The sequence below is a fragment of the Otolemur garnettii genome, unplaced genomic scaffold (genome assembly GCF_000181295.1).
Source record: "Otolemur garnettii isolate 467f Iridium unplaced genomic scaffold, OtoGar3 scaffold00062, whole genome shotgun sequence".
Classification (NCBI taxonomy): Eukaryota; Metazoa; Chordata; class Mammalia; order Primates; family Galagidae; genus Otolemur; species Otolemur garnettii.
The window spans coordinates 7,951,611-7,960,806 of NW_003852457.1; positions in this window are offsets into that span (position 1 = coordinate 7,951,611).

Sequence of the window (9,196 nt, forward strand, 5' to 3'; positions counted from 1 at the left end):
TGGGGACAGAGTGACAATAGTGGAGGTGGTGAGGAATGTTCAGGATCTGGATACATTTTAAGAACAGAGTTGACAGAATTTACTGATGGGGTAGATGTGAGATACGAGAGAAGACTCAGGATAACTGCAAAGCCCTTTATTTGAATACCAGGATGAGTGAAGCTACCACTGAGATGGGGTAGAAGACTGCGAAGGGGCAGGTTTGCCATAAGAGCATGACATGGTTTATGTTAAATTTGAAGTGGACAAGAGACATTGGGTGGAAATGTCCAGTAGCATTTGAGTGTAGAGTTAAGGAGAAGTAACTTCAGGACTGCAGATGCCTCTGTATCTATGCCTATATCTATATTTGTACCTGTATTTATGTAGCCATGCACTGTGCAAGGAGGTATTGGTTGTGTGATGATGGCTCCATGACAGTATAATGGAGATGAAAAATTCTTATCACCTGGTGATATTTGAGCCATCTTAACATAATGGGATGCATTACTCCTGTGCTCATGGGCCTGCCAGTGTGAATAAGCCTACTGCACTGTCCGTCATCTGAAAGTATAGCACACACAATTACATAGAGTACATAATATTTGATAATGATAATAAACAACTGTTACTGGTTTATCTATTCTATGATACTTTTTTCATTATTTTAGAGTTATTCCTTCTTTTTTTTTTTTTTTTTTTTGAGACGGAGCCTCAAGCTATCCCCCTGGGTAGAGTGCCATGGCATCATGCTTACAGCAACCTCCAACTCCTGGGCTCAAGCGAGTCTTCTGCCTCAGCCTCCCAAGTAGCTGGGACTACAGGCACCCGCCACAACGCCTAGCCATTTTTTTGGTTGCAGCCATCATTGTTGTTTGGTGGGCCCGGGCTGGGGATTTGAACACGCCACCTTAGGTGTATGTGGCTGGCGCCTTAGCCGCTTGAGCCACAGGCGCCGAGCCTATTACTTCTTCTTATAAAAAAAAATGTTGACTGTAAAACAGCCTCAGGCAGGTCCTTCAGGAGGTATCCAGATGAAGGCATTGTCATCACAGGAGATGACAGCTCCATGTGTGTTAATGCCCCCAGAGACCTTCCAGGGGGACATGTAGAGGTGAAAGACAGTAACGTAAATAATCTATCTTGACCCTGTGCAGGCTTAGGCTAATGTGTGTTTATGTCTTTGTCTTCAGCAAAAAATGTAAAAAGTAAAAGAATTTAAAAACAGTAAAAAGCTTATAGAATATATAGAGAAAGAAAATATGTTTGGACAGCTGTGTTTGTCTTACACTAAATGTTATTACAAGAGTCAGAACGTTTTAAAAAGATAGCTTTATAAAGTAAAAAGGTAGCTGAAGTTAATTTATTACTGAAGAAAGAAAAATATTGTTTTATAACAAATTTAACACGGCCTAAGCATGCAGTGTTTATAAGTCTGCAGTGGTTCCCTGCAGTGTCCTAGGCCTTCACATTCACTCATCTCGCGCTCACTGACTCACCCAGGGCAAATTCCAGTCCTGCAGCTCCATTCACAGAAGTGCCCTATACAGGGGCACCATTAAAAATAATTATACTGTATTTTTATGGTACGTTTTTTATGTTTAGACACACCAATACCATTGGTTTACAACTGCCTACTGCTGTACAGATGTGCAGCCTGGAAGCTTAGGCCAGACCACGCAGGCTCGGTGTGCAGCAAGCTACATCATCGAGGCTACATCATCTACAACATTCTTGCACAGTGATGAAATCGACTAATGATGCATTTCTCAAAACATATCCCCGTCATTAGGTGATGCATGACTCTTTCTATCTATCAATTCAGCATTTTACAGATAACATTGAAAATCATGAGACAGGATGGAGTTGAGTGTGCTGTGACATAAAAAAGGTTGAAAAATACTGGTGTAAAGAAAGGATTAAAAAGGAGAATGGAGTTAGGAGCTTTTTTGAAACAGAGTCTCACTTTGTTGCCCTTGGTAGAGTGCCATGGCGTCTTAGCTCACAACAACCTCAAACTCTTGGGCTCAAGGGATTCTCTTGCCTCAGCCTCCCAAGTAGCTGGGACTACAGGCACCTGCTACAACATGTGGCAATTTTTAGAGACAGGGTCTTACTCTAGCTCAGGCTGGTCTCAAACTCATGAGCTCAGGCAATCCACCTGCCTCGTCCTCCCAGAGTGCTAGGTTTACAGGCATGAAGCCACCTGGCCCACCCCCCCTATTCTTCTAATAAAAGAATTAGAAGCTTTTATTAAAGGCCCAGCTAAACATGAATTGATTGATTCATTGCACAGATATTTATGTCAGGCACTGCACTAGATCCTGGGATATGGTGGTAAACAAATATGGCAGACAAGTCCCCCAATCTCATGGATCTGACATCCTTGGCAGGAAACATCATAGATAAGCAAGCCAACAGACAAACACAATAATTGGAGTTAGGGTCATGCACAGGGTAATTACTAGAGCATCCTTTCATGAGGCACCCAATTATAGGTGGCATCTCTACTGATAACTGAAGAATGGAAGGAGCCAGTCATTTGTGAAGGCTGGGGAAGAGCGTGCCCATCGGAGGGAACAGCCAGCACAAAGTTCCTGAGATGTCACTGGAAGGCTGTGAGCAAGGGAAAAATAACATGAGGGATGGCTAGAGACTTGCGAATTCGTGTGGCCACAATAAAGAATTAGGATTTTGTACCGAGTACTGTGGAAGACTATGGGAGGATAAGCAAAGTAGTGACATGCTCTGATTCATGATTTTAAAAGATTCCTCTGACTATGTATTATATCAGTGCAATTACCTGAGATGCCCAGAAAAGACAAATCTATACAGATTGAAAGTAGATTGGTGGTTTCCTGGGACTGCTGATGGTGGGGGAGATTAACTGTAAATGGGCAGAAAGAAGATGAATGGGGTGACAGAAATGTTCTAAAACTAGAATGTGGTGATGATGGTTGTGCAATTTGGTAAATTTACATTGAATTTTACACTTAAAATGGGTAAATTATATCTCAAGAAAGTTATTTTAAAACAGACCACCATGGCTGATAGAAAGGAAACAGATTCCAGGAAGCAAAGGTGGGACAGCACCACGGTAAGTTAGCAGGCAGTTCCGGTAGCCTAGAAAAGAAGAGTCTTGAACTTGGGCCCTGAGAGGAGAAGGAATCTAGCTACATGGGTTCCTCTAGGCCAGGAGTTGGCAAACTTTTCTATCATATAAGGAGTCAGACAGTAGTAAATATTCAAGGCTTTATGGGCCATGCAGTCTCCGGCACAACTGCTAACTCTGCCATCATAGCCCAAATGCAACCAAATGAATGAGTGTGACAATATTCCAATAAAACTTTATTTGTGGACACTATACTTGAATTTCATACACTGTTTACATATCATAAAATATTTTCTTTCTTTGATTTTTCTCAACCATTTAAAAATGTAAAATCATCCCAAAATTGCAGTCCATATCAAAACAGGGACTGGGCTTGCCCACCGGCTCTAGGCACCTGCTGAAATTGACTGTAGCCTTCAGCTAGGCCATGTCTTCAGAAGACTCTGCTGGCCTGTGTGGCAGGTGACACTTACCCCACAGGCCTTTGCAATGGAAAGAAGGCCGTCATCACCTAAGGACTCTACCTAGGGACTCCTGTTCCGCTTCAATAGGCGTAATTACTGTCAGCGAAGTTTTCCCATCCAAGCTGAATCAGGCCATTGTCAGTCTTCTCACAGATTCTATTCAGCGCATCACACAGGCATTTCTCCCCCGTGGAGTTGATCTTCTTTCACCACTCTACGATTTTGGTAGGATTATTATTTCATTTTCTTTTCCCCCAGAGGATTTAAACTTTAAAGCAAAATTATCAAGCCTCTCCCCATCCCATCCCTGTATCTTTCACTAAGAACTCATATAAACCCCACAGCTCTAACCCAGCTGCTAATCTTTCTGGCTGTTTAAGTTCTTTGAAGTCATTTATCCTGCTCAGGAGACAGGTAAGTCATATACAGTAGATATTTTAAACTCCTTTTTGTCTCCCACCCCTCCAAAGCCTTCAGCCAGCTAAGGAATGCATTTGCTGTAATCCCCAGCTCTGGGCTCCTGGATGCCAATGATATGAGCAGCTTGTATCATCCGGGATCTACACGGTGCTTAGCTAAGCCTCCATCCCTGGATCATTTGATCACAGTCTATTTCTTTCCATTTTTCCTTTTAGGCTATTGATTAGAATCTTAAATGCAGTCATCAGCTAGCAAGATGGCTTGCCCTCACACCTGTGATAAAGGAAACATGATCTTAAGTCCAAAGAATTGAAATGAGGATGAAAGAATGCACTGAACAGTGGCTGGCAGCACAGCAGCAGCTAAAACGTTACACCTTCTTACTGGTGTTCAACCAGTGATGGATTTTGGCAGCAAATAGTCTAGGGTCCCAATCCCAGCAGTCTCAGCTGTGTTCCCTCAATACTTGTCTGAGCCTAGTATTCCCCAAACTATATAATAAGGTTAATGGCAACTAGTAGGCCCAATAAGTTACCATATCTAAAAACTCCTAGTATATCAAACAGTCAACAAATACTAGATTTTTCACTTCTTTTTCTTTATTAGATGTTTTTAAAGTCAGATCCAAACCTTACTGTGTTATCTCATAGCTTTTGGAGCCTATTGCTTGAGTTCAAAGTCCAGGGCTTCCCAAAACAGCTTAATGACCTTGGTCTAACTGTCCAGACTCCCAGTCTCTGGTTCCTCTTCAGCAAGGGGAACTCATACTGACACGGAAGGTTGCTGAGTAAGTGGACCATGATGACATCTCAAGAATGCCTGGCTCAGACCAGGTGATGCTTCTATGTGAGTTTTCACCTTTCCACAGCACGTTGTCATTATTCTGCGTCTGATCTGGTATCATTTGGTTGCAAAGTACAGGGAGAAAGACAGGTTTGCTTTGAGATAAGTTGTGAATCAGTTTCACAAGACTCTTGGGTGGATTCCCCAACTCATCAGTCAAAACAGCACTCCTCAGATCTCCCCCAAGAGGGCGACTAGGTCTCTAATCCCTTCCACTCACCAAGATGGTTTGGAATAATTGATTCTGTTTGTTTTTACTATCAGGCCCTTTATTGGCACTCCACCTTGAGGGCAGGAAGATAGAACGGTTAAAAGTGGGGGATGGACATGGACTTAAGTGTCTGAGAGACCACAGTTCAAATCCTACTTCTTCCACATAGAAACCCTGGAACTGTAGACTGGGGGGTCCCCCTCAGGTCCCTAGGTCATTCTCTTGTGTAAAGGGAATATTAGTGCCTCACAGGATACTTGAAGAGGTGAAATAACAGAGATCACAGGCCCAACAAAGGATGTTTAATAAATTATACTGTGAGAGAGAAGGAAAACTGTTTCCTCCACCCAGTTAGATCCTTTGCATGTCTGGGGCCATGCAAAGTGAACTGACCAAAGACAGCTTAACAAGAGGAGATGATTTACCAGCAGCCATCAGACCAGGAGGCTCCTATATCATTTCAACAAAATGATGATACATTTGTGGAGAAGTGACAAGATAAAGGAGCATGGTTTTGAGCTTCTAGGGGGGCAAAGGGTGAGAAGGCAAATATATGGGGACACAGACGGAACGTGGGAGTGATTTTCGTAAAGTTTGTTTGTGCAAGCCCACCTCAGTGTCGGCTTTCCATTGCCTTCACGGCCATGAAACTCCCCTGGGAGAGGGGGTGTATAGCAATCCACATTGCTCAGAAGTGTCTTCACAGAGTCAGATAAGAAGCCCAGAGAAGGGCTCAGCACCTGTGGGTCAAGCGGCTAAGGCACCAGCCACATACACCTGAGCTGGCTGGTTCGAATCCAGCCTGGGCCTGCTAAACAACAATGACGGCTGCAACCAAAAAATAGCTGGGCATTGTGGCAGACACTTGTAGTCCCAGCTACTTGGGAGGCAGAGGCAAGAGAATTGCTTGAGCCCAGGAGTTGGAGGTTGCTGTGAGCTGTGATGCCACAGCACTCTACCCAGGGCAACAGCTTGAGGCTCAGACTCAAAAAAAGAAGCCCAGAGAAGCTCAGAGAAGGTTTCTTTCTGCATCTGTGAATCCTCAATGGTCTTCCACTCAAAATACCCTATGTGCCAAAGCGGCGTGGTTTGGGGTGGTGTATTCTGATTTCCCTGCAGTGCAATGTTATTGCTGTCCTATCACTACATGACTTGCTTTACTGCAAGTGTCCCTGAAGAAACAACAATTCATTAATAATTATCCAGTAGTAGCCCTGAGAAAGGCAGTAAAAGAATAAGTTGGTTTATGGTATAGTACTGCGCATCTGACCGGTCTCTGTAAGATGTAACTCTGAGGATAGTAACTCCATCGTACGGAGAACACCGTCTGTCTTGCTTTCTTGCTTATTGGAGTCCCAACATCTTTTATAAAGTATCATCGCCTTTATTTACTTGTTAAACATTTATATAACGCTAGCTCTGTGCCAGACACTGTCCACTGCAGTTTATGAATGTAGCATATTTTAGTTCTCATGACGGTCTTGAGAGGGGAAGCTGAAGCACAGAGAGTGCGAGTAACTTGCACACTTAGCAAACAGCAAAGCAAGGAAGTAAATCCAAGCTGACCTCTGACTCCAGGGTCTGTGTTTGTAACAACTGTGCCGTGGGCTCCACTAATATTTTTTGAGTGTGTGAAGGTTAAGTAATTTGGCCCAGATCACAGTGGCCAACTCAAGATTCAAATCAAGTCTGTCTGTCTTTAAACCAGGCTCTTCCCTTGCCCTGGGCTGTCACGGTGGCCCAGGCTTCCAAGGGGGAGCCCAGGGAGACCAGATGTTCTCAGTTCTGCTGTGAGGTGAATTCCATCCACTTGGCTGTATAAGCTGTGAAGTTTTCATTAATAAAATTCTCCAACCCTCCAAACTAGGGATGTTTCAAATATTACATGTGATGTATTAAAATATTATTTAACATTATCTAAAATTTAAATGTAACTGGGTATCTTGTACTTTTATTCACTAGATCTGGCAAACTTAATCTAAGTACATAGCAGAGTTGGCCAATGGCAAAGAACAACAACAACAAAACAGACAGAGGGAAAATGCATTTTTCTCCAAGCACAAAACCAATAGAAATTAAAGTAATGAATGTTAGCATGTTTACTCTTAGTAAATAGAAAAGAGTGGCTAAAATAGTGAAACAAGAGTCAAAACAGTTGTAGCCCTTATATAGATACAATTAATCCATTTTCTGCTTGCGGTATGACGCTGAACCCTGGAATGGACACAGAAGACGAATGGGAGGAGGAAGAAATAGAAAAAGATAAGAGAATAAGAAAGAAAGATTCCCAAGTATCTACCATATTCCCAGAGATCGCAGTAGGCATCGTCATATTTCATGATCTCATTATAAATCTTCACCAAATACCTTCAAGGTACTCTGTACAGAGGCTCAGAAAGGCAGGGTCATGTCTCCACAGCAGTTGAGTTGCAGAGGAGGGAACCCCCAGGTTGCTTGCCCACCTGCCCACTTCACTTTCAGTACCATTTTTTTTTGGAGAGAATGTTAAATCCTCGATTCGTGAGGTTTTCTCTTCCTCCCTCCCCCACATCTCTCTTTTTCCCCTTGTAAATCTCTGTAGAGAACTTAGCACAGTTCTTGAGTGTGAATTAGCTGGGCATGCGTCTGTATCCTCTGAGTTACAGAGCAGTGCAAGGGAAGGGGCACTGTTGGCTCCGTCTTCTTTCCTGTGACTCCAGCCTGAGCTTGACCCCTGGCAGGTAGTCTGAGCACTACTATGTGCCAGACACTGGGTTAAAGGCTTTGAACTCAGGATCTACAATCCTCACAAAGACACTGTGAACTAGGTTTTCTTAACCCCATTTTGCAGGTGAGGAAAACTGAGATTCAGAGACTCAACAAATTGAAGAGAACAAGAGGACTCTAAGAAAGCCCCAGTCTCTTTCCCGGTTGTACATCCTATCTCTGTCCAAAGTAGCATCTAGAAGAAACACTCATCAGATATCTGTGAATAATTAAAAAGCAGTTTAAGTGTTTACTGGGGTCACTCAAAAGAAAATGCCACAGGGGTTCCCATTTCTAAGAGACAGCAGAACTTCTCCACATACAATCTGCTATGAAGACGCTCAGCTCCTGAAATGTTTTCCGCCAACCCCAGGACACATGGTCTTGATTTCCTTCCCTCCCAATTCACCTCCCAGATCTACTCAATGCTGTGCCAGTGGCAAATTTCTGCTCTTTTCAAACCAAATCTGTGCAGCCTGCATGTTAAATGGGTGTTACACGAATACCTCTCTGCAGAGACTGTGTGCAGTTACCAAGGGACAGTGTGCATTAGGCACTCTGTGCAGCTGCTGGCATGCAGGAAGTGCTCCATAAATTTTACCATTATCCTTTTTTAATTTTGTTATTATTAAGGAGGTACATGTGATATGGTTACATAGTTAGCTTATGTAAGGTTAAAGTCAGAGTTATAGGCACGTCCTCGCAATGTACCCACTGGGTGGGAATTTACCCGTTCCCTTCCGTCCTCCCCGCTACTGGAATTTCACCGAATTTTGCCCCCATGTGCACATACAGGTTTGGGGTTACTCATTCCAGTCTAGTACTGAGCAGCTGTGGTGTTTGTTTTCCCATTCTTGCAACACTTCACTCAGGAGAACGGTCTCCAATCTCCTCCAGTTTGTCCCAAAAGATAAAAGATCTTCATCTCTTTCTATGGTTGAATAATATTCCGTGGCATACACACACCGCAGTCTGTTATTTCACTCGTATATTGCTTGGGTTGTTTCCACATCTTTGCACTTGTGAATTGCGCTGTTAAAACATTTGAGTGCAAGTGTCTTTATGATAAAATGACTTTTTTCTCATTATACGTTTTAGTCCCAGTTTTGCAGCTGTAACTATCATGATGATTTTGCATAGCAAATGCCCCAGAGAATGGCCGGCTCGCAGTGCTACGGGAAGGAAAGTGACTCTGGACACCCCCATTGGTTCCTATTGATGAGCAATAGTGGTGCTGTATTCAGAGGACAGTTCCCATTTGTTTAGATGGCTGTTTAGCCAGAAAACACATAGAGGAGACATTAGTGCTCCCTGAGTGTGCTTGCCCCCCCATCTTCCCAGATTTCCTTAATGCTCCCTGAGTGTTCTCACACACCCCCCATCTTCCCAGATTTCCTTAATGCTCCCTGAGTGTGCATTCAC